The 26,215-nt window shown below is 36.8% G+C and overlaps 1 long non-coding RNA gene across 1 annotated transcript; it reads right to left on the bottom strand.

Moving 5' to 3' along the window:
* LOC106017717 (uncharacterized) lies at window positions 1-13,227 on the bottom strand. The gene is made up of 4 exons (XR_002403086.4): window positions 13,100-13,227; window positions 11,415-11,493; window positions 2,215-2,362; window positions 1-1,004 (listed from the first exon to the last, which is right to left on the bottom strand). It is a non-coding gene; the product is annotated as an uncharacterized lncRNA (long non-coding RNA).
* Between the last annotated feature and the right edge of the window lie 12,988 nt (window positions 13,228-26,215).

The following is a 26,215-nucleotide window of genomic DNA, read 5'->3' as shown; positions in this document are numbered from 1 at the left end:
GGGGGATATGAAAACACAACTGCTGTGTGAAAGAGAAGAGTATAAGTTAAATAAAGATATTGAATATGTCTGTTTAATGCTACCAGAATGCTCTTAGGTCTTTAGCATAAGAGTAATAAATCTGTATAGGCACTTACAGTGCAGCACTTATGTAGTGACAGAGCACTTACAACATTCTTACAACACTTCTATGAGGAAAGGAAACCACCTCACTCCTTTCATAGTGCAAGGAGAGATAAAATCCATTATTCACTCAGAAGCCCACGAAGACCTCAAGCCTAAAAAATATTTGGACTCAGATTTCCCAAATCCGAGGTTAGCAGCCTAACTTCTTTGCTATCTTTCCTCTCTGTTCAGTTTATCAACAAAATTACATTTCTTTTTCCTACCAGTAATGCAATAAAACAATTATTTGTATTATTGTCATAATAAAGCAAATATGATTACACAATATTTTATTATTGTATAAAATGGCATAATTTTATTATTGTATTACTGTATAAAATTGTATTATTGCCATAATAATACAATTATTTGTATTAGTTGCACAGAAAGAAGATCTTAAACAGGGAACATACCCTTGAAATCCAAGTAATGAATTGTTTATTGATTCTCAAAGCTTCTTAAAAAATTTTTGGGACCCTAATCAATCTTTTGGATTGACTGCTTGCATTGGTGAAAATGCTGTCCTTCTCTCTTGTATTTTGTAACTTATTTGATTGAGCAGTCTGCAGAAAACACAACAAAACAAAAGACAAACCACTCTGTTAGAGCTCCGTCATTTCCAGACCCATCTGACAAAGGTGGCAGGAGCAAACAGGATGCAAAGGACCAAGGCTCAAAGACAGAAATGTGAATATGAGTGAAAGGCTTGAGGACTTGTGAGTACTAAGCACAATGAGGGGAAAAAAATGGTTAAAAGGCAGAATAGCTAGCAACAAAGTAGCAGAAGAAACCATTCAGACTTCCTCCAGGAGCAGGAAAGATCTCAAGGAACAGGAACCCTAGGTAAGAAAAAATAAATAAATAATAATAATAAATAAAAACTAAAAACTGGGCTAAGTTCTGCTACTAATGGCCAAAAGGACCCCCACTTAGTAGGAAGGAAGAAAATGAAGCTGGTATTGAAAACTTCTTTGATGGTAGGCAGCATGGTAGTTGAGCATGTCCTGAGCATCAATGAGGTCAGGTTCTTGAACACTGATTCCCTAATGTGACACATGGAAAACACACAAGCTTTTTCTTTCCCTGACAGCACAGGTGTTGCAGCTGCCCACAGCATTCCCTTCCCAAACTCACTGACTGCCAGTTGCACACACCTGGCACAAAAACAAATTGTTTCCCAAGCTATGAGGTTTGATTTCCATTCTCATCCTTTAACGCCACTGTCTCAAAAACATCTTTCCTTAGTCTTTAAAGGCATTATGTTGTCCAAGCTCTTCTTCCATTCCCCTGATTCCTTTTATTTATTATTATTATTTTTTTTTATTTACAAGCCCATTTTCTCTGCTTTTAAAGAAATCTCTTAATTTACTATTCTTATTCCTCTTTTTTTTTCTTTTTTTCTTTTTTTTTTTTTTTTTTTTCCCGTAATGTATTATGTTCTAGTGAAATTTCCAGTAGCACAAATAAGACTTTCTTTACTTCATTCTTCCTCATACCTCCAACTAAATTCTTTGTCCCGGCAGATGATCTTTACCTTCCCAATCACTGGTAGACATCCCAGATTTCTTAAGTTCATCCTAAGCCAGTGCATACATCATTTATTTCACTTTTCTCATTTCATTCAAAGTCTATACTGTCATTCCACAAAGCTATTTTATAACAGCTTTGTAAAATGGGAAATGTCATCAGTACCTCTGCATTTGCATATATTTTCACTAAGTATATGAAGGATGGCAGAAGTAAAGTGAATCTTTAATACATGTGTACCAATATATTTCATTAAATTTTCACCCCGTTGCTCTTCTTCCTCCAGTGCTTCCTCAGGATCCCTAATGTGTCATGATTTGACTTAATTTTAAGCTTAGCAGATGCATCCTGCTGAGGCATATGTCCATATTTTAGAGACAGATAATATGACTTTTATTGTTTTTTAAAGTATCATATTTCTAACAAGCTACAGAGGCATATGGACTCTGCAGTTTGTTCAGCAACATTACTATGTACGTTCAGTATGCACCTAATAGAACTCTTTTAGTGTAACTGTCTTACCATGATCAACTGTAGGCATTGCATCGGGTACGCATAAATTCTGCCTGTATTCATCAACATCCACACTGAGGTTGTATCTCTCTTCTGAGTTTTCTTGGTATCTTTCTCAGTTCTTGTTACGGAAAACAACTTGAATTTTCAGCTCTTTCTGTGAAATAAATAAAAATTGATGGATCATGTTTCCTAGAAACACCTATACATGCTGAACTGAACTTTATATTTGTTCCATATAAATGAACATTGTAGCCTCAATTCTACAAACCTTAAGTAGTACCTTGAACAAAACAGAAGTGAGCAGATCTAACTAGAAATATTATATTGCTAACTGTTTCCTTAACACCTGTGGGGATGTGTCCACAAGAACTATGAAACTGTCTGCCTTTATGGGCAGGGAAGAGAAAGGATCTTCTTCCATGGAGGCACCTGGTATTCTGAAGGAGGTCTCCCACTTCATTGATTATAAAGCTGGAGTGGAGAGATTAGCTTTGTGTGACTATGTTATGAATATCTGATGGTTATGATTTTTAACCATTATTAGAATCCCACCTCCTCACCTGTTAATGAGGCAGTCAATTGGTTTGAAGCAGGTTCTTACCTCTCAATATTTCCTATTCGCTCCCTGAGCACAAGCAAAACAGAGTCTGGGAGCACTGATGGTCAACGGCAGTTACAAAGCAGTTTATAATTTTTAGAAATATAGATCTAAAGAACAAATTCCTCTGTTCTGTGATTCCACTGCGTTTTAGATTATTGTAAGAAGTAAGATATGTCATCTTTGATTTCAACACAAACTGTGCCTGGGCAAAGACTCAGAGAGCCTGACCCAAGCAATTTCAGATGAATTTGGGTCTAAAGAGGAACACAGACAGGAACATATACAAATACATTTGTCTCTTTCCTACTCTGTTTTCAGATATTCTCTTTCAATCCATGATGACAGAAAGCCTAGCCACAATCATTGAAAAGTTTTTTGAGTGACCTTTCCTTATAAATCCCATAATCATTATGCCATAAAGCATGTGTTCCTTCCTATTTCTTAGAATCAGTTTGATATATTTCAGAATAATAAGCAAACTGCAGCTTATTAAAACTTCCGCAACCCACTTTTAAAGAAAGAAGTAAGAAGCAGACAAAAGGTCTAGACTACTACATAGCTACCCCTGGGAATAACACTTACCATGCTAAGGAGTTGTTGAGAAACTCTACTACACCCCTTCATCTTTCTGTATTCCTGCTGATTGATGACTCCTTTTTGAAACATATCACTTTCCCAATTCATCATGCATTTAACAAGCACTTAGAACTTATTGCAGAATGTTAGTGTTTTAACTAGTGAACCATGCATTGCTAAATTAAGAAAACAACAACAACAACAACAAAAAACAACAACAACAACAACAAAAAACAAAACACAACAAACAACAACAACTGAAAAACATGACATTGAAAATATATGGTTATACTGTTTCTCGGTAACTTTTACTGGCTTATATTGCTGGACTCATTCTGTGTGCAAATATCTAGGTCTCTGAGTGTCATTAAATGATAAATGTTCTGGCCTTGCAGTCCATTCCATCCAATCCTGTGCTATATTCAAGCAACTCCTTCTGAAAACAAGAGACTTCTATGTACTTGTAACTTACTTGTGCACTAAGAATTGTAGAACTCCCAACTGTGATCTCTCCAGATCTTAATTTCCAGTCTGAGGAGTAAAAATAATAAATATGTTTCTTTTCCTCTTTGTTGTCGCTGTAAGACTTCAGGCAAGATGATGAGTTGGAGAGTATGCATGATCATGTATACAAATCACTGCCTGAGAATTCTCTAAGCATGTGGGTGCTACTGCCATGGAAGTCAATAAGAATGAAATAAGTCAGTTAAGCAGAACAGCAAGTTCAAAATGATAAGAAATATTTTCCAATGAAACAAAAAGTGTGATTTTTTCTTGTTGTTTATAGTGCAGAAAAAGAGTTCTGCATTTGCTGCTTTCTGATTTACATGCAATTATTCACTATATGAGAATTGAAATAAATTGCTTAAGTCCTACTTAGAAAATCACACCAGAACATATCTCACTAAAGGCTCGTCTATCCTTTCTCATGTGCAAGTCTTTAGACACCTGACTTCAGTTCTGGACCATCTGCTAACCCCTGTCCAAATCTCTTATCCTTTTCCACGACCTTTTAGAATTTAGATAATAATCCCATCAACAAATACGGGGTTAGATAACCATATAATTGAAATATTATTTTTTCCTTGAATCTTACTATCGCCATAGAGCTAGTAGCAGCTGACAGCATGATTAGTGGGTTATGCACAGTTTTGATTAGCACCAAGTATATTTTAATAGACAAGTCAGAAGCAATCTGGAAATGTTTGTTGATAAAGATAATTGGGAAGATAAATTCAACCATGACTAGAGGGAACATGTGATTATTGAAACTGTGTTTCCTGTAGTCAGTTTTAAATAAGTTAATTCCACACACAATTCTAAAATAAATCACAAACAAACATTGCCAAAACTGGACTTATACAAATGACTCCAAGTGACTCCAGAGCATTTACAACCTGGTTCACCCTTTAGCCAGGAAAATGTCATTGGAAACCCAAGTGCTGAAAGCTGAAAGACCAAATGGGTTGTTATACTGGTAGCATCAATTTCCAAAGTTTTCCCCTTGTTGTCCAGTCTGTTCATCTGTTCAGTGATACCATTTTGAGGTTCTTCTTTCCTTGTTCATCCTTCTCAGTCTTTCAGTGCCTTTTTACATGTGAGAGCACTTAATACCCCTTTCTATAATTTTGTACTTGACTCACAAAGCTCAGTAGCAATTGCAGTGTGCTGTTTCTGAAAGCACTGCTAATCCTTAACGTATTATCTTGGTTGGGATGCTACAGGGCAGGATGCTGATTCTCAGCTCAGTCTTGACTTTCAAAAAAACACAGAATCCTTTTTCCACAATCTTTCACATCTGTGATCTGTCAGCAGATACCTCTAATCAGCTTTCTTCTTCAGATAGGAAGGGATACCAGTCAGTTCCATGTGAAGACTATTTTCAGGTTAATGCTTTTTCTTCACAGATACCGCTAGCATCCATCCATCATTTTCTAAAGCACTGCACGCCCAGCAACCTTCAGTGTGTTTGGCTGTACCACAGACTCTGGTCACCTCAGATGCACAATCTTGCATAAACCAAAAGAAATAGATAAGATTTCCATTTCAGATTCCAGGCTAGGTTTAAAGAATTAGTATGTGCAACTTTTGCAGGGTCCTTTAGACACTCTGTCTGAACTTTTGATGGTGAGATATATTTTTGTTTATTTCATGGCTCAGAAGAATTATCCTTTTTTTTCTTCCTTATCTTTTGAACACCAAATTCTTCTTCAAAAGTCTATGCATGTCCTATGTCCTTCAATTTGTCTACAAAATAAAAAATCTCATTTTGCAGATTTCCCCTCCCCAAATTAAAACAACTCACAAAAACAATCAGCATCACAGAATTACAGAATGGTTAAGGTTGGCCGGGGTCTCTGGAGATCATCCAGTCTACCTCCCCTGTTCAAGCAGGGTCACCCACAGCAGGTTTCCTGGGACCATGTCCAGATGGTTTTTGAAGATCTCCAAGGTGGCAGACTCCACAACCTCTCTGGGCAACCTATGCCAGTGATCTGCCTGCAGAGCACAGAAGTGCTTCCTCATGTTCAGAGGAAACCTCTTGTGCTTCAGTTCGCGTCCATTTCCTCTTGTCCTGGCACTGTCGTGTCACGTCAGTTGTTGGCACCACTCTCAGAACAAAAGGAAAGAGAAATACAAATTTTGTGAATTTGTACTCACGGGAATGGTGTTAAGCTGAGGCAGGGGAAGTTTAGGCTGGACATCAGGAAGAGGTTCTTCACCAAGAAGGTGGTTGCACACTGGAACAGGCTCCCCAGAGACGTACTCACTGCACCAAGCCTGTCTGAATTTGAAAAGCAATTGGACTGTGCATTTAGTCACATGGTCTAAACTTTTGGGCAGATCTGTGCAGTGCCAGGAGTTGGACTTGGTGATCCTTATGGGTCCCTTCCAACTCAGGATATTCTATGATTCTATGATTAGTGATTTCCTTTTCCTTTTTATTTTAATTGATGCACAATTGCCAAATGTCAGTTTGGGGGAACAAATTTTACATGGATGCAAGGAAAATGCTGAGAAAAAACTGTTTAGGATACATTTTCATCATGTGATATAATTTCACTTATCTATCATTCAAAAATCAAGGTCAGTCAATAATACTACTTCCAACTCACCCTACAGACCTGATGCTATATGTGGACATGTTGCTTCTCTTGCATTAGTGTAAAGCAGAAGAGATATCAGTAAAGTCAATGAACTGATGCTACTGACAGTAAAAGGAAAATTATTCCCTTATTCTTAATAGTTGATTAGTTTAAACACCTTGGAGAACAGCTAGGAGGTATTTCACACACTAATAAGCCTGTCATTATTAGCTTATAACATCCTGAGGCTGTTAAAAATTTGGTAAAATATTTTCAGCTCTTAAAAGCACCAGCATCATTTCATTTGAGAAGAAATTTCTAGCATCAGTATATATATTGTTTCATTGTGATTTCTGTTTTCTTGTACTTATAGGAGCAGTATAATGAAAAGCCTTACAAGAGGTAAAAACTAAGAAATGAGCCTTTTAAAATAACTAATCAAAATGAAAAGCAACATCCGTGAAAGAGGATGAGCACAAGTATTTATTATATCACATCCTTTGTCTGACTTAAGAAGTGACACTGCAGATCTATATTTTTTTTCAATGTCTTTTTTCCAGGCTTAGCTCAAGTATGCAGGGGACATAGATCTTCCTTTTCCTCTCACAAAATACAACACATATTGAATATAAGTGTCCATCTTTGTGACTGCAACCAGATAGGAATTTTTTAGAGCCAATCCACTTGTGACTGACCAATTTCAGTAGTTTAGTAGGTAGGACACAGGTGAGATGAGGAGGGTGGACAAAAAAGTGATACAGTCCCAAGCAGACCTTTCCCTCATCTCTCTGAGGCACTGCTTGGCAAACGTGCCTCTGCTCTTGCTTGAGAGCCCTGGGGCCAGCACCTGCAGGAGGGAAGCAAGAGTGTGTGCCCCAAGCTGGAAGAGGATGACCAGCTCCAGGCCAGAGAAGGGGCGGCAGAGACAAGAGCAGCAAAGTCGAAGCATGGGTGACATGAGTTAATGCATTTTAGTGAGGATTTAATTACCAGGGAGATATGCTCTGAGCAGAAAAAAATATTGAAATGGAAAAAAGGTCATTTTAATGAGTGAAATGGTTAAACAATTAACTAAGGCTATTAATCAGATCATCTTTGACATTCAGTGGGAGTAGCTACCTAGGGATTATGAAAAACAGTGGCCTTTGGCATTTAAAAAAAATATTTACTTTCTGATCACTTGCATTTTACTCAAAGTTTGTCTATAAATAATTAGCCACAGTGTTTCTACCATATTTTTTAATATTCACATTACTTATATATTTAATATATTTTTTAAATTTATATATTAAAGAGAGAGATTTTGATAAGACATCTATGAACAAGCAATTGCAAGAATACTTAACCAGCACAGCTGTCTAAAATAACACATTGCCACATCTCTCATTTTGTCCTTTCCATCTTTTTATGCTCATTTCTTTTAATATTTACTCAAGTTCTCTTTCTTGGCATTCTTAAACATTTGTCTGCTATGTGTGGTTAGGGTTCCATTCATATTTTGGGAAACACAGTAATGGGGAAGTTCTCATCTGGCTAACCGTCAGTTTGTTATATGAAAGTTCTTAATAACACTCCGTTTTAAACCCTTATGCATTTACTAGAACTGTAACTACTCACAACCCAGTTTCAGCACAATCTTTATTCAAAACCAGTAAGACAAGCACTATTTAAATAATTTTCTTTTCTCTCTCCTTGTCTTTGATTGCTTTTGGCTCTATGATGCTCTTTAAAAGGTGAACAATAATGGTGAAAGAAAAATTCATGGGAAGAAGCACTTGGTGTAGGGGGAAATTGGGAGTAAAGGGTACAGCCTACATCAGTGATGCTACTTACTAGTAATACAAGAAATCTGGAAAGTACAAACATGGCATACATTCCTGAGGTGAAATCTGGCACAGTCACAGGTGCACTTCAGATATTGCAGCTTCCAAGTCCTGGTTTTGAGCCTACCACATAACTAACTTCACATAAGCAGGGTATGTTAAAAAGATACATATCTGTGACAGCAAAAAGTGATGGTCTTCATCAGTAGATGCAGATATGTTATTAGTTATTGATAGAAGGCACATGGATTGAGTTGACTAGATGTTCTTCAGAGGAATCATAAATTCTTTGTGTTCCTCTCCTTCTCTTCTGGTATAGGGCTGAAAGAAGTTTTCTCTAGGCCATTTAATTATTCTGACATTATATGCTTGGACGCCTGCTAATTCATGAACATCTAATGATGTTCATGCACCATCTGAACATGGTGCATGACATCACTAGTGTTAGATGGAAGAATAAAGTGACGAGGTGCTTCACATCATAGTACTGTTAAAATTTATATAATGGAAGTAATATAGTTCCACATTTTTTTGTTCTCTCTTTGTCTGTGTAGATTAGCTTCTTATGTTTACATAGCACAAAAAGCTGTCTGAAAACTGCATTAAAATGGATTTTTGTGGATTTTCTTTTACATAAGATTCATGTAAAATTAGCAACTGCCACAATATACCGTAGTCTCTCCTATCCCAAGTATGCAGAGATCATTGTTACTTCTCAAATTTGGTGATACAATATGTCATTTTTGGTATGGTCAAGGCTTTAAAAGATCATTGCAGTGAACCTGCCTGACATCTCACATGATAAATACAATAGAATTTCAATAAGAATTTCCTGTATAAGCATAAAGTTTCTGGCTGAGCTACAGCAGGATGTTTGGGAAAAGTCTGTGTACTTTATGACCTCCTTCTAGTGCTAGGTTAAAAAGAGCCTAATGCTCAAAAATACTTACTAAATAATTAAGCTGTTTAAAAAACAGCTGTGAGTTTTAGGAATTAGTGACACAGGCTGACCTAACTTCTGAATAAGCTGAGCATACCCATTTGGCAGAACCAGAAAGACAGCATTTCTAAAGTGAACTAGACACTAAATACTAACTGACCATTATAGCTACCAATTTGCTGTGGGGATCTGAAAATCAATTTTCTCAGAATGCTGTTTTGCATAAGCTAGTTTTGCTTATGACACGTTAAAGGTCAATGGGACACATGATTTAAATGCCATAAGTACTTCTGAAAGAAAACATTTTTTAATAACTCTAGTTGTTAATGGAATTTTGATGCAGAGGGTTGAGGCATCAAATTCATATCAAGATCAAGAAGTAGCTCTGTTATCAACCTGTTGCATCTCCATATCACACCTGTATGAAAATTCATCTTAAAGGCTTCTGCAACAGTAAAGAGAACTTAAAATATGACTAAAATATTGTCATTAACAAAAATAGGTTACTGCCATTACACTGAAGAGAATAAAAGTGTAACTTCCAGAGAGAGTGGGAAATACACACATGCTTTCTAAGACACATATGAGAGAGGAACTGCCTCACCACTGAAACCAAGATAATAAATTCTAGTTAATAACCAATTGGAAGAGCTTTTATTATTATCATTGTATTTATTTTTAAAACTGTAGTCCAAAAAGACTGGGAAACATGGCATCATAAGCAAAGCTAATCAGAGAAGTGATACTTGATATGTCCCTGAAAACTGAAAAAAGAATAATCATGAACACAAGGAGAAATGAGCAAAAACATGGTTAAAAATTCTGGTGGAGGAATGCCTGATAAAACATGGAGCAGAACTGATTAAAAGGATGTCAACTGATTATTCTCAAAAACTTATGGGTTATAGCCAATGCTATTGTTAACAACAGTATATAAATACTTTATGCATTGTGGAGTTTTGAATAATGCTGTGAAAGAACAGGAGTTTCAATAGCTACTCTTAAATGTTGACCATCAGCTTCTCATTTTCCTATTTGAAAGGAGGTCTCTTGCAGCAGTAAAGAGATCTCTCATTTAGGTACCAACCTTCATTGGGAGGCATCATATTTTAGAAAATATTATATTACTTCTCCCGTTCCTCTACTGTCAGCTTTGTAAAGACTTTGACTCTACTTCCAATCAATGAAACAAACTACTGCAAGCCATGGGGAATCCAGTACTGTATCCAAACTATATATATAGGTAGGTAGAACTTATTTTTCTTATGTCTTTCTCCTAACAGTAACAAAAGTGATATTGCTGACTGTAATCACATGTAATAATCACACACTCCAATATAATATAATAATTATATATAATATATAATATAATATATACAATATAATAAGTCACACACTCCAATGCTGAGCCTACATTCTCAAAATGGAACAGTATATAACAGCTTGTATCTCTGTATATAAATAGTAGCATTAATTCTTTAAAGCTTGAATCTTATAAATGGGGTTAATTTTCCACCACTTTAGCTATACTAGTATTACTAATTTGATTTAATTCTTCAACTGAAGTGGATGAAGAAACTATGAAAAAGTTCAGAACAGTGTCCTGGCATGTAAAATGTCATATCAATACCAAAACAAGACTACTTTAACAATATAATTGGAGGCTACATAGGAAGGCAAATGAATGAACAAACAAAATCCAAGCATTTTTTTTCACAAGCAGCAGAACTAAACAAACTGTCTTTCCAATAGATTTCTGACCTCAATTACCACCTGTATTTTTCCTGCAATATTCTGAGTTCAATGTATAGCAGTAAGTGAATAAAGGACATAATACTAACAGTCTGGAGATGGGAATGATAGCAGATTGGCTTTTTTGTTGGTTTATTATTTTTTCTTCAAATGCGGTACCACCTCAAACATAGCTTCAACTCATTCTTCTAACCTATGCTTGCATTTCTCATTTTGATCAACAGTGAAAGCTGTGCCTGAAATTTCATAAACCACAATCTGATTCCCTTTTTAAACATCTTTTTAAAACATTTAAACATATGTAGCTGTAGAGGCCAGACACAGTGATCTTGCAAAAGTGATCTGTCAATCATTTATAAATAAAATTACTTCTTCCATTTGCATTAATTTCTTGCAATATAAAATGGAAATGTTTGGTGCTTTCCTACCTTTTTGTAGCGTTCATCATGAAGGATGCATTCTGAGGTGCAAGATTCTGAAACAGCTTCTGCTTTTATTTCAATTTTTCTACAAATGAATCAGAAAAAAAAAATATATAAGAACTTCACTAGGTTTTGTATATGTTGCTTCTGTCTTTTATATCAATTATTTTTTTTCCCTCATTGCAGATGCTCCTTAATTAGTGTAATCTAGATCGACCTAACCTGTTGCTCTTGAGATGTCTGCTACACACTGATGTAAATTTGATATAAGTGAAGAAGTTATGGACTGTGGTGGGGGGCAAAGGAAAAAGTTACGTGTCATGCAGCTTTTTTTTTTCAAAAAAAAAATACTTGCTGAAAAATTTGAATGAGGAAGTACTGAATAAGGTAAAGTGGGATCCTAGTTTACAAAGAGCTTCCAGGTCACTTCTAATAACTACTATTCAGACATCGCAGTTTAACCCAATGTAAAATCACAGCACTTCCATCTAGCACTAGGTGTTCATATCTTCTGAAAAATATGAATCGTTCTGCTCTTGTAAAAACCTATTTATCTCATAAAATGTGTATGCATTTTCAATGTTGACTTAGATGTGTACAACTCCTCCTCAGTTCTGATTGTTCTTGTCTTCCTACATGCTGTACAGGTTGCTATCCCAATAAGGATGGTCCTCTGGGAAAGGAATAAGTGAATGCAGGACCTGCATTGTGAGATACATAGCTGAGCTGAACAGCTGGAGAAAATGTAGCTAATTAAATCAAATGCTGCAGCCAAAGGGAGTTGAATTATGCTCTCTAGAGGTAAGTATAGAGGCGAGCAATGCACATTAGAAATACAATTCAGAGTTCACACAGAACAGCAGCCTATTTTAAAAGAAAAGAAAAAACAAACAAACAAAAAACATCACAAAAGGAACAGCACGCTTCTCATTGCTCTCATAAAAACAAAATTCGCTAGGAGAACAAGAGCTTGAGGACCAAATTTATTTATTTATTTATTTATTTATTTATTTATTTATTTATTTTTAATATTATTTGAAGACTTGACTCCTGAGTTTGCATAGATTCTCAAGATTATTTTTTTAATATATATTTGGAAATCACTTTTCTACCAAAATGATTCAGCTTTTCCCATGTGCAGAAAATCATAACTGCTTTACAGCTCACATTTAGCATAACAATTTAGGCCAGTTGAGGATTAAAGGAAAACAGTTACCAAAACCTCAGTTCAACTCTGAAGCTAGAATTCCGTTATTTCACAGCTGGGATCAGGGTGGTAAATGCACAAAACTGACATGCCATTGTCATAGTGTAGGTGACCAATGGGCCTCAATAAATGCTTTTGTCAAGCACTGGGCTGCACATGTCAACTGGTTTTACAGAAGTTCACTGAAGCCTAACTGCCACATTTCCTCTGTGTCCTCACAAAAGGATAACATCGTAGTACCTCACCCATTCCTTAAATGTGCAGACACGAGTCCTCCAAAATTAGAACACATTTCTCAAATAAAACCAGATAACCATATAGTAGTCTCCAGAGATTATCTCCTTATGTAAGAGGAAACAGTAAAATAAAATAAAAAAAAAGTTAATAGTTTATCATAGTCCTTAATTACATATGAATATAATGTTTTTTTTGCTTCCTAAAATCTTGCAGTGAAGATAAAACAAAAGGGAGGAGTTATGCATACCAAAAAGATTTTTAGAAGCATTCCTTCGTTCTGGAGAGTCAATCAACCCTTTATGACCCTTCTTCTGAGGGAAAGTGGGTTTACCAACACTTCATCTCCTTCGTCAGCAGTTACTCTGTGTTTCTTATGTTGGTGGCAGGTGTAGCAATTCATCATTTGAGGTAGCAATTTACTTTTAATTAAAAAACATCTTTTTAGATAATCCAGTTAACTTTCAGTTTTTCTGTATTTGCAAACTAATTTCCTTCAAATTTCAAGCACTTTTTGTATTGCATAGCAGACAATTCATATAAAGTGTTTAATTTAATGGGGCTTTGGAGGAATGAGTAATTACAAGGGTGACATGTTCTGTTGGGAGAGATAAATCCTAATGAAAATTCTAACTCTACATACACACAGTCTGTCCCAAATTCCAAGGTAAATCTTCATTGCAGGATTACCCTTCCCTCCTCCACCCCCCCTTTTTTTTTTTTCAAATAATGTCTCCTAACATCCTGATACAAAAGCCTTATCTTCTCATTGCCTATAATTATACCAGTGAACTTTAAACTAAGCTAAATTCTGAGAAGAATAATTCAATGTTCTGTAGCCTTCTAACATAATCCTACTATTCCACAGCTCATATTTGCTGATCCTGCCGTTTACACAATTCCTTTGCAACATAATATCCAGTCTGGTTTAAAATACCTGCACCTTATCTACACTTTATTCCATTTAACCTCTTCCTTTTCACGCTTCCCAGCTCACCTCATCTAAGTGATACCAGCTTCCTATCCAAGAGACATTTTGACAAGGCTCTCAGACACATGGTCTGATTTTTGGGGTGGTCTTTTGGGGACCCAGAAGCTGGACTCAATGATCCTTGTGGGTCACTTCCAACTCACGATACTCTATGATTCTATGATGCTATCCCCAACAGTGATTCCAGAGGACTTCATCAGATGCTAACAAAAGAATATAAATCTGGGAGCTTTATCAGGAGAATGACCAGAATGGGGACATCAGACAGCACTCTGTGTAATGAGATCAGCTGGGTGGCTGGCACATATGAAAATATTTAAGATATACTTAACTGCAGCATTGGCCAGACAATCATCCTACTTTGTAGACCGAAAGAGATTCATTTCCTCATTATCTGCTTTCCGAATTATTCCAGTTCATTAAGCAAACTCCACATTTAAGACTCTCCTAAAAATTAATAAAAGTATGTTCAGTGATGTGCTGTGCAGATACCAGCTCAGGACTGGGAGTAAGTGTAGCTACATCAGCACTGAGTTCCACCAGGGCTCATTACTTTCTCAGCAGTTTAATTTAGCCTGGGCACAGCACCACCCTCCCTTGACTACTCTGCTTTTAGCTCCATGACTAACTTGGCTGTCTTTCAATGTTGCTGCACTGCAGAGTGCAACCAGATCCTAAGTCCTTCTGCAATTCTTCTGCTTGATAGGATGAGCAAAAAGAGAATCCTATCTTCTCCTTGCCTCCCAGTTTCTCCATCCAGTACAAAGAAATGACCCTGGAGGATTCTCCTCTTGTGTCTCCATCTCCTTTTCTCTTAAGCTGCAAAGCTCCATGTGGCTAGGGCTGTGTGCACTTTGTGTGCAAAGCACACCACCACCATTTGGAAAACATCACAGGTTGCTTCCTAGCACAGAATGAGAAAGCCATGATGAGGTAGTATGGGATGCACACAGAAGGTGGAGATGCTACAAGAGGGCGGCCAAGAGAGAGTAATTTAACTGTTCAAAACCATCTACCATTGTAGCTGATTTCTATGCACTGTACATACTAGGACCCTCAGACTGGTATCATTAGGGTGCATTTGGAAGAGTGTTACCAGTAGGTCAAGGGAGCTGATCCTTCCCTTCTACTCAGCCCTCATGAGGCCACACTTGGAGTATTGTGTCCAGTTCTGTGCTCTCCAGTACAAGAGGGACATGGAACTACTGGAGCGAGTCCAGAGGAGGGCTACGAAGATGAATAGAGGACTGGAGCACCTGTTATATGAGGACAGGCTGAGAGAACTGGACCAATTTAGCCTGGAAAAGAGAAGACTGAGGAGAGATCTCATCAACGTGTATAAATATCTGAGGGGAGGGTGTCAAAAGAATGCAGCCGGTCTCTTTTCAGTTGTGTCCAGAGAGAGAATGGGAGGCAACAGGCACAAAATGAAGCACAGGAGGTTCTGGCTGAATATGAGAGGGCACTTTACTGTGAGGGTAACAGAGCACTGGGACAGGTTGCCCAGAGAGGTTGTGGAGTCTCCTTCTCTGGAGATATTCAAAACCAACCGGGATGCCATCCTGCACAATGTGCTCTAGGTGATCCAGCTCGGCAGAGGGGTTGGACTAGGTGATCTTCAGAGGTCCCTGCCAACCTCAACAATTCTATAATTCTGAGATTCTTTGATCATTAGACTAAAATCTAGCCTTTGTCATTAACTCCTCAGTAAGGCAACACATCTCTTCTTGCCTTGATTCTCTTTATGTTAGAGGAGTCCATTTATTTACAGAATCCCATCCTAATTCTTGCATACACAAACCTCAAACAAAACTGGTGTGGACAGCACTAAAATCTCCCCAGCTCATCTTTCAAAACACTTGGACAAGACAGAGTCAAAAAGTAGAATGATTTTTGACCCAGCCAGAGTGGAAACCATGTCTAAATTAAAGATTAGCTGCTGGTGATTGTTCCTATTGTGTGCAATTTCTTCCTAAATAGCAACCTGTTGTGCTTTCATTTGTATTGCTATGTCCTTCCAGCTAGTTGGTACAACTCTCACTAAGACTCTAGGGCTTAGAGAATTCCTTTTGATTACTTTTGTTACGAAACAGATAAACTTGAAATTAAAAAATTGATTTTTTTTTTTTTATTATTTTCTTGAGGGTGGAAAAAATGTCTAAGAAATCCTTTAGCTGAAGTCTTCACATATCAAGCAAAATGGCAGAAGGAAATTTTTGCCCATATAGCTGGAAGCATGTTTATTCTAATAACTTCATCCAAGGCCAGCTATGTAAACTCTGTGACTTAGACAACTGGAAGAAAGTGATTGTTACAAAAATCCCAAAAAAGTCTTCACCATCACAAGTCAGAGAAACACAGTTTAATTTCCATTTACTTAATTTCAGGGGCCATCCTCCAAGTTGTTGTCTCTTTACAGTTCCTTTCAGTCCACAGGAGGAATGAAGGCAAATGCAGAAAATGTAACCATATTGCAGATGCCAGCATGGTGGCCAGACAATTTCTAGCAATCATTACTGGAGCTGAGCTCATCTTCAGTCAAACCACATCATCAGACAGCATGTGCATCTTGCTGTCTCCCCGCTACCCTGCCTGCAGATAAAACATATGACCTTATAACACCTTTACCGTGGGCTCAGATAACATATTTCATCTTGCAGCAGGCTCAGCCTAAATGTGTGTGCACATCTGTGACTGCAGTATTTGCTTGCTGCAGCCACTCAGTCACTCTGTAGTCACTTGTCCATATCAAATGGCTTATCTACACAGCAGTTTTTTCTGGAGCAGATATTTTTCATTGACTTTATGAATGAACACCTTTGTTAAGATTGTCTATATATTTAATCTAATTTTTAATTAAATTAGATTAAATTAATATAGATTAGATTAATTAGACTAGATCCATCTAATTTTTAAAAGGCCATTTTATTCTAGCATAAAAATATTGAAACGGAGTTAGCAAACATCATTGTTCAAGCACTACTCAGAAAATGACTGTGATCACCATTCACCTTTTATTGCTTTAGCCACGCTGCTAAATCAAGGCACGTACTATCGGTATTCCCAGTTCATGTTAATGAGGAAAATTTATTCTCCTCACACTAAACTCCTTTCAAGAATTCTTTGTATAGAAAAACTTAAACATAGCACTCACACTCATTAGCCCAATATGGCTCATAACATAATGAGGGATTCGCTTGGGAGTCTAGTTTGAAAATTAAAGTTATTTTTCAGATGTTCTTGTGGAACTGTTTCTCCAGAAGAAACATGAAGCTACCATAATTCAAATATATACTACATATATGAATTAATATCATCTACACAATAATTTTCCAAGTATGATCAGTGCAGCAATGAGTGCAGGCATCTTTCCACACGCTGTTTGCCTTGCACGTGAATTACAGACTAGAGCCTTTTACCATGATGGAGCACTTACAGCTGTTCATTTCAGTACTTAACGTTGTAGCTAGATTCCCTGCAGAAACCATGATGAATGTCAGAAAAAAGAATGTGACAATAGGAGATACATTTAGGTAAAAGGGAGACTTGAGCTGTGCCAGAATTTGGCTCCGCAGGCACATCATTTGGAACATTTTCCCAAAGGAAATATTAGGCACAGAACAATGATTCAATGGTTTCTGAAGACCAAAGGTTGCTCAAACAGATAAAGGAGTAGAAAACACATGCAGAGACAGATATTCAAATATGTACTTTCTTCATGCCATTCCTCATGATGTGTCACATACCTTCAGTGAAATTTAGTAGTATTCTTCTTTCCCAAGAGCTGTTTGTGAATTGTAACAATACAGTCCTTGGGACTTTGACATTGTAATTTATAGCTGTGACAGCAATAGACATGTTATAAATTAAGATCCCACAAGGTCTACATTCTTCTAGACAGGGGCTGTGTAGGAAAGAAGCCAAGAAATTATATTGGAAACTTAAGAAAATATGAATTTGCTTTTGAACCATCAGCAAAATTGGGTTTGATGCTGTTCCAGCTAAAATCTGTGGGAGTTTTGTCACTGACATCAATGGGAGCAGAATCAAGCACAGTTTGTCATGGAGATTAGTATGCAAAACCAAGAGATGTGCGCAGCAAAAAATTCTACAGTCCCTTCTGAAAAGATCTCTACTGTCTTTTGGATGCATTTGTTGTTTTTGATACTTTTCTACATGAAAACCAGAAGAGCTAGAAGTAAGGAATGTGATATTGTTTGATAATCTCTAAAGGATATGATTCTACATTCAATAGAACAGATTTGACTATTTTCCTCGCCCAAGGAAGTTGGATGGTCCCAGAAAGGTTTTGCTTGCAATTATGCTCTCCGCTAAGATGACACAAAAGCTTAGTGCCAAGTCAGATCAGCTCTTTCAAAGGGCTTGAGACTAGATTCTTTGGCTGTTGCTCACAGAAATGCTGTTCAGTCACACAAAGAAGTTTGAGGAAGGATTTTTTTTCATGCTTAATATTGAAGAATTAGGCTGAAAAAGAAAGGAAACTGATCCCAAGGGTCAGAAATTATTTCATAGAGTTTTTCTGTTAATTAGCAATTATTATTGCTAAAAGAATTTTAAAAAAGAACCCTTCATACTGAACAGCATGCACACCTTCAAGATGGTCAGAGTAAATGGATGTTATAGCACTTATGTAGTTATCCTTTAAGGCAAGGGATTTTTAACATGGAAAGAGAGACGCTCCTTTTATAAAACTTTTCAGACGTTGTTCTGAACAAATGGCCTCTATTTTTACTCTTTTGCTGCATAAAAGAAAAGGAAGTCACAGGGATATAAGAAACATTTCCACGGTAAAGCCATTAGGAAGTTACTGTTAAGGTGACAGGGATGCCAGCACATGTCCCTGCCCTTCCAGGCAGTCATGCTTCAGCAGTTATTGTATGCAACACTCCCTGCACCATTACTGAACAGATGAATATTGCACCTTCATCTTCATAGCAAAGCTATCACGGCCCTCAAGCTCAATGCACAATCCTCAAAGTGAGAGTCTTGCACTGATGTCAGCAGATGGACTGAATGTGCAGTGACCACACAACATCAACACAAAGCAAGTTATTGTTCAGCTCTGAGAGCACAATTCTGCCATTAATGTTTAATCAAGTTACAAGCCAAGATGTACATCTTATGTCTTCAGTGGTTTTCCAGGTCTGTGACAAATATTCCACACAGATTTACAGGGCTCTTTGCCATTATTCTCTTTCTCACATTTTATATTTCTATACATCATCTTTACTTCACTTAAATTTCTGCTGTCTCCATATGATCCTCCAGGAATTGTCAGAGAGGAATAAATACAGTGTAATTTCACACCAAAAGAAAAATGATAAAAAGAGAGGAAGATAAATGTTTGTATGGATAATAGAACCGGTCTTAGTGAGAGAAAAATTAGTGCTAACAAAGTTTAGAAACCTGTAAAACATGTTCTAAATTGCTGTTCTTTCTACAATAATGGAATACATTTAATATCAGAAATCTCCTTATAAGTTGTTAGAATAAATACCTGATTTGGAGGAATTCTTATTGCTATTCAGGATATTTTTTTTTTTTACCCTTGCCCAGTAAAGTCTTAAAACCTTTGTTGACCTAAATAATATTCTGTTTTGTTTTGTTTTGTTTTGTTGTTTTTGTTTTTCTTTGTGTTGTGGTTTAACCCGGCTGGCAGCTAAACACCACACAGCCATTCATTCACCCTCCTCACTCCCTCTCTGGGTGGGGAAGAGAAATGGGAAAGTGAAGCCTGTGAGTTGAGATAAAGACAGTTTATTAAGACAGGAAAATAATAATAACAATAATAATAATAACATTAATGATGATAATAGTACTACTACTAACAATGTGTACAAAACAAATGATGCACAATGCAATTGCTCACCATGAGCAATGGTAACCATCATTGACTGATGCCCAGCCTAACCCCGAGCAGTCCACCCCCCTCCCCCCAGCTAGCCACCCCTATATATTGTTAACATGATGTCAGATGGTATGGAATACCCCTTTGGCTAGTTTGGGTCACCTGTCCTGGGTCTGTCCCCTCCCAGCTCTTGCTGCACTCCCAGCCTGCCCACTGGCAGGACAGAGGGAGAAGCTGAAACGTCCTTGGCTTGTGTAAGCACTGCTCTGCAATAATTAAAACATCAGCATGTTATCAGCACTCTTCTCATCCTAATCCAAAACATAGCACCCCACCAGCTGCTAGGAAGAAAATTAACTCTGTCCTAACTGAAGCCACTACAGTTTGGTTTTTTTTTTGTGTCTTGAACTAATGCAATTCTAGGGAGCAAATTCTACAGCCTGAAAAGAAGGAAGGTCCCAGTAACAGTTTTCCTTGTAAAAATAAAAGCTCTTGCAACCTGATGTGTTTGAGTCAGTAGTAGAGGACACAAACTAAGGCAGCACAGACAAAGATGCAAGAAAAAATTCATTGTAAAAGAATTTTATGTATTTATTTATTTATTGGTAATTGATACATAGTGGACATGAGAATTTATCCAGCTATGGTTTTGCCATGTGACTTTGCAATGAAACATTTATTCATTCATGATTTTTTTGTTTGTAATATATGTATGCTGTAAAATTACTGCTGTAACACCAAGTTTGTGTGCGTTCTTTTAAGGTATGTCAACTATCTGTCTTAATGGTTTGCCATTTTCATTTTGCAGCCTGACATTCCTGTCACGTATGGTGGCTTTTCTCCCACGGGAGAATTTAACTTTTAGGACAAGCTGGAAAAAAATAGGAATTTCTCAGTTTTAAATGTCTACATTCGGAATTTAAATTGTCCAGATTTATTTCTTCATGCTAGCCCACAGTTTTCCTTAAGTTAGTCCATTCAACAAGCATTCAGTACATGATCAGAACTAGCAGCCCAAGCAATGTGCTTATTTTCCCTGTCTATAGTTGTGAAGATACAAGGGTCTGAAAACAGTTTCTACCTCCCTCTTCTACTGCAGTGCCAAGCTCCTCTCCAATTTTCAGATCCCATGCTTTTAATTTAAGGAACTGATTGGAAACTGTGGTGCTACTAGAATAAAAGGGACAAGGGAAGAGGAAGAAGCAAGGATTTCAGAGTTTCGCCATTATGTTGATTGAAGTCACATAAATACTATGTATATATATATAATAGATACTCTGTTATATCTCTCGGTGATGCTATTAATTGTTAACAGTAAGTCACTAATTATTATTACTTTTAGTCATTATTTTAAATAACTTCAACATGAAATTCTTAGTTTTATTACCTCCACATACGAAAAAATAGATAATGAATATTTTGTATTCAGAATTCTCTGTCTCAACAATACCCATAAAAAAATCTTATGAGAATAAGATAGAATACTAATTTTATTTTTGAGTACATTTTCTTCAAAAGTATTGACATTAGAATAGACATGTATGCTGTATGGTCAACTGAGATTTTTATAGTTTAAAGATTTTTTAAGTGCTGATGCAGGGCTAGATTTCCATTGTTTTACACTGTAATTTCTTCTCACCATACATGTATTCATATTAAAATCGGAAATGAAAAAAACAACAACAACAAAAAAACCACCTACTTTTCTTTTTCATTTCCAGTTTTAATATTATTGTTTCAGTTAATCCCCTGAGTTCCTTTGATACCAGAATTTTATCCTTTCTACTGTCTTTTCAAGGTAGTAATTTGGAGTGAAAGCTAAGTTTTTCCTTTGGGTTTGGATTCAGAATACATATGAAAAAAAAAAAAAAAGAAAAAAGCAAAATAAAGCAAACAGCAGAATGACTTATTTTACTAAGGATAAATATTCTCCTACTAGAAATATTGCATGGCTGAACTGAAAATCAGATCTGCTGTGGTGGATTTAAAATACTTTGGAAAAAAAAAAAGAATTTTGTCTGTACAATGTTATAAAAAATGGTACAGTATTAGACATGTCTCACAATACATAAAAAACAAGGGGAAGAGCATTACAAAACTTAAAAAAAAAAATGTGGTTAGTAATTGGCACATGACTGATGTTGCTTGCTTTCACAGAGCAGCAATCATGGATTTCCTACTGACTCTGCCTGAGCACAGAGGTCCTTGCATTTCCATAAAGGATCACTGAAGCCAGTAGATGACGGTATGAAGAACTTACAGTAGATGAAGCTGGAGCAGCTACCATCTACATTATCTCTTAAAATAGTTAATGAGTGCTGCAAGACATTTTAAGTCTTTTGGAACACTCAAGGGCAAGAAGATGGCACTATTAAGGATAGGAGTTTTGCTGAAGCAAGAGAACCAAGCACCGAAAATGCTTGCCAAAAACTGATGAAATATTAAAGGTAATTCCAAGCAACTTTTATGCTTCCCAATTTCATTTGCATAGTTAGCAAGAGTAGAAGGAAATCATAAAAATCATATTTCATGGTTTGAATGTGGCTGACACTTCAGAAGAATACCTTTAAAAACACATATCGTCTTCTGCAACATAGCACTGACTTGGTTGACAACCTCAAATCTTACTGGATATCTATATAAAGAAAGAGATGGACAGATAATGTAATAAAGAGAAAGATAGGATTAACCATTACCTCAAGAATTTCAGAAGTATTGGTAGGAAAAGCTCTGAGTTCATTCAACAGCACATCTGAACTTGTTTCATGGTAGACAAAAGACACCTACCATATTGCCATCCTATCCTTGTGCAAAATAGCTCCCTTTCCTCCCTCCCTATCATCAACAGCAGAGGTATTTGAAATAAAGAAGTATGATATGTGTTTCAGTTAACTAAATCATACATTTTCTTTCTTGTTTTTTCCAAGACTGAGAGGAGATAATTAATAAATTTAATTTGATCAAGATTATTATTATAAATACTGGAGTAAGAGGCTCTTGCTGCCTTTCAAGCATGTAGGACTAGTAGTGAGACTCCTGTGCAGTTGGTTGCCCTGACTAAATATGAAAAACTGTTATACCTAGAACAGCAAATATTACCAAGTGACCAGGGAAATTTATTTCTCTCACTTGAGCTCCAAAGTCAAAGACCTGCTCTAGATTTCCTCTCTTTATACAATGTCAGATGTTAATTTAACAGACTCCAAAAATCTCAGCTGGACAGCTGTGCAGGCACAGGAAAAGCAAAATCCTAGAGCTTTTGGCAAAAATCTCCCTGTGATTTTTTCCAATCTATTTTCACAATGAAAAGGTTTGGGGAAAAAATGAAATAAAGTCTGAGTTTTTTTGTTTTGTTTTGTTTTGTTTTTTTTTGACATTAACAGAATTCCATTTCTGGGGAAAAAGAGCAGTGTGACTGCTGTCTTTGCAAGCTTTGGAGCTCCACTTTGACCTCACAAGGCTTGAGCACATTGTCAAGGTCTCCCAGGCCCCTCTCAGGTTCCCAGAGCAGTGATGGGTGTTTGAACTGATGAAACAAGCGTCAGCAAGCATTGCAAGAGTCAGTGGATGGTAATGTAGTGAATAGTAATGGTGCTATTTTGCATACATCAGGGAAGAGTGAGGAGAGGAAGAACTGTAGGTAACAAACAAAACACTCCTGGATGGTTAGTATTTTTTGCTCTCCTCCTTTGCAAGTCTTCTAGGAGAGGCTTCGAGCCTTGAGAAAGACCATTTTTTTTCTGTGGCTGAAGAGCACAAGCAGAGTATTTCTCTACTGCTATCAGAAGTGTTAACCTTATCATCCTCATTGCATTTTATTCAAGGACAGGCACACCTCAGGGTGGATGCACACTACATGCCAGGCCGTGAGACTTGTCTGTCCTTATATCTCTAACAGAATCCTGTAGAAGCTGCTAGCTGCTTGCATATTTCCTTCTGTATTGGCTGCAATTTCTGAATTTCAATATAAAAGATTTAGCTTTTATTTTGGATTTTTTTTCCCCCCAAAGCTTGGGAAAAAAAAAAATCAAAACAAAATACCTGATCTACCCTGGGGAACAGTGCATGGTTTATTATTAATTACCATTTCTTGAAACTGAAAATAATCTCAAGTTTAGAGTTAAGAAGGTGAATTGTTGTAACAATGCTAGTAACAGCTACACAAACCACAGTATGCTGAGCCAAGCTTGCACTATATTTAAAGATCTGTGCAAATACTTGCATCTTTATTTGTGGTTCTGGGAGTTGGCAGTGAAATAAAGGACATATTGGCTTCTCAGATATTTTGTTAAGGGCAACGGCTGATGTCCTACTATTTATTCTGATGGCATCTTTTGTGCATATTTTTAAGTCTTATCTTTCCTGCAGCCTAAAAATATGATTGTCACAAAGGAGGACTAAACAAAGTGTTACAATTTTGCCCGTGGATTCTTGAACTCAGACAATATCTCCAGTGTCCTGCTGCTTGCCAAGGACCATGAGTGATACAACTCACTGGAAAATATTGCACATATAGTATGCATTTCCAGCTACCAACTGGACCATTCTGTATTACAGTAATAGACACTGCGAGAGTACTCCATTATCCCTATTTAATGGCAGCAGAATGCTGTAGGATTTTTCATGTCTTAAAATTGCAATTAATACAAGCATAAATAAAGATAAAAAAAAAAAAAAATTTATTAGTGCAGTCCAGACACAAACTATTCACAAAGAATTTTCAGTTGCTTAGAAAGAAAAATATAAATAACTGACCTTTAAATATTGTTACTCTGAATGAGCTCTAAGAGATCTCTCAACATCTCTCAGCTATCAATCTGTCAAGGAGATATCTCAACTTTCTCCTTGGGAACCTTGTTCTTAGGTTCTACAACAAGATGTAGATCTTGCAGATTGCCTTTAGGGAAGATCATGGTAGTCTGGGAGTATATTTAATTTACATACACAAGCTTCTTTGAGGGGTCAGACGAGATTTAAATTTCTCCAGCATGCATGCTGTCATACAAGAGTCCTATGAGTATAAATTAGTTGGGTTGTTGAACACAATTTCTTTTCTAAAGGATTATCTCCTGCTCTTAGATTTTTTGACTTGATGATGCCACTGGGCATGGTGAGATAGAATGACTGCAGATCCATAATGCAAGTGGAATCTCATAACCATGATTCGCAGGCTGATGTATTCTTACAGCACACTAGCTAACATATAAGGCAACGTAGGTCATAAAAAATAGGGTGGGAGTTTTTGCTTCTTCTCATGTCTAATCAGATAATTAGTAAAACATAAAAATCACCACTGAAATAAGGAGGATTTTTTTCACATTTCTGAGGTGTCTCAAGTTGTTTCCAGCATCTAGAATATATGAATATTTCTGATTCAATGCGTATGATAGCATCACATCATTTGTCTGCTTTATCTTTTCCCATGTAACTTCCACCCCAGGCATATCTTTGTGTCACTTTTGTCATTAAACGATTCAAGTGTTCCCTTTGCCATCAATTCAAGTCTGTTTCTCATTTCAGCAGATTGGATGTAAAATTTCTTCAGAAGACAGAAAGAACACTCAGATAAGTATCTGACTTCTGGCTGGCAGGATGCAGTGGAAAGGGAAGCAAAAGGGCAATGCAGACATATACAAGGGTTGAAGAAGAACTCTATTAAATATTTGTTCAGACCAGGAAGGTGCAAATATGAGGGTTGTTGCTTCAACCGCAAATTCTAGTCTCCATACTAATCTCCAGTCTTAGGTTTTCAAGACTCAACTGGATCAAACCCTGAGTAATTCAGTCTGAGATCTTGCTGATCCTAGTTTTGGCAGGAGTTTGGAGTAGAGACTTCCTGTGATCCTTTGCAACCTGAATAACCCTTGGAATCTATGAATAAAACAAAAAGAAAAGTCCTTCAATCTCTAATGGAGATTAAATTTGGGGTTTATAAGAGCAATTAGTAATCAAATAAAAATATTTGAAGTTTAGTCTTCCTCCTCTTCCAACCTCATAACAGAGCTTGGAGTCTGAAATGGGAGTCACTGACCTTCAGTTTTTGTTTTGCTTTGTTTGTTTGTTTTTCAAAGTGTAGCCTATGTCCTCCCCTAGACAAAGGTTTTCAGACATACTGTAACATAGTTTGGCATGGTCAAGCAACTAATGGGGAAAGACCTGGTGTTAGGAGACTATGGGTTTGTGTCCAGTCTTCTCACTGTAAACAAGAACTTCCAGAGTCTGGCCTCAGTTTCAAAGCATCAGTTCAGAAAACACTTTTGAAAGGAAGCTAAAATCAACACTGGAAAAGAATTGTCTGGGAACTGAAGAATAATGAAGAGAGCTGCAGAAAAAAGGAAGCTTTCCAAGGTATATTTTGGCATATGAGAATTTCTCCCTGTTTCTGATTTTTCAAAGAAAAGGATCTAAAAAAGCTAGATAAGGAATCAGATATATATGAGGACATAAGAGCATGGCAAAGAGGTGATTAATGCTTCTCCCGTGCTTCAAAGGGAAATGATAACTCC

This window comes from Anas platyrhynchos, chromosome 3 (genome assembly GCF_047663525.1).
Source record: "Anas platyrhynchos isolate ZD024472 breed Pekin duck chromosome 3, IASCAAS_PekinDuck_T2T, whole genome shotgun sequence".
In the NCBI taxonomy this organism is placed as follows: Eukaryota; Metazoa; Chordata; class Aves; order Anseriformes; family Anatidae; genus Anas; species Anas platyrhynchos.
Note: the sequence above shows the minus strand (reverse complement) of the source record. Positions and strands in the feature narration are given on the sequence as shown.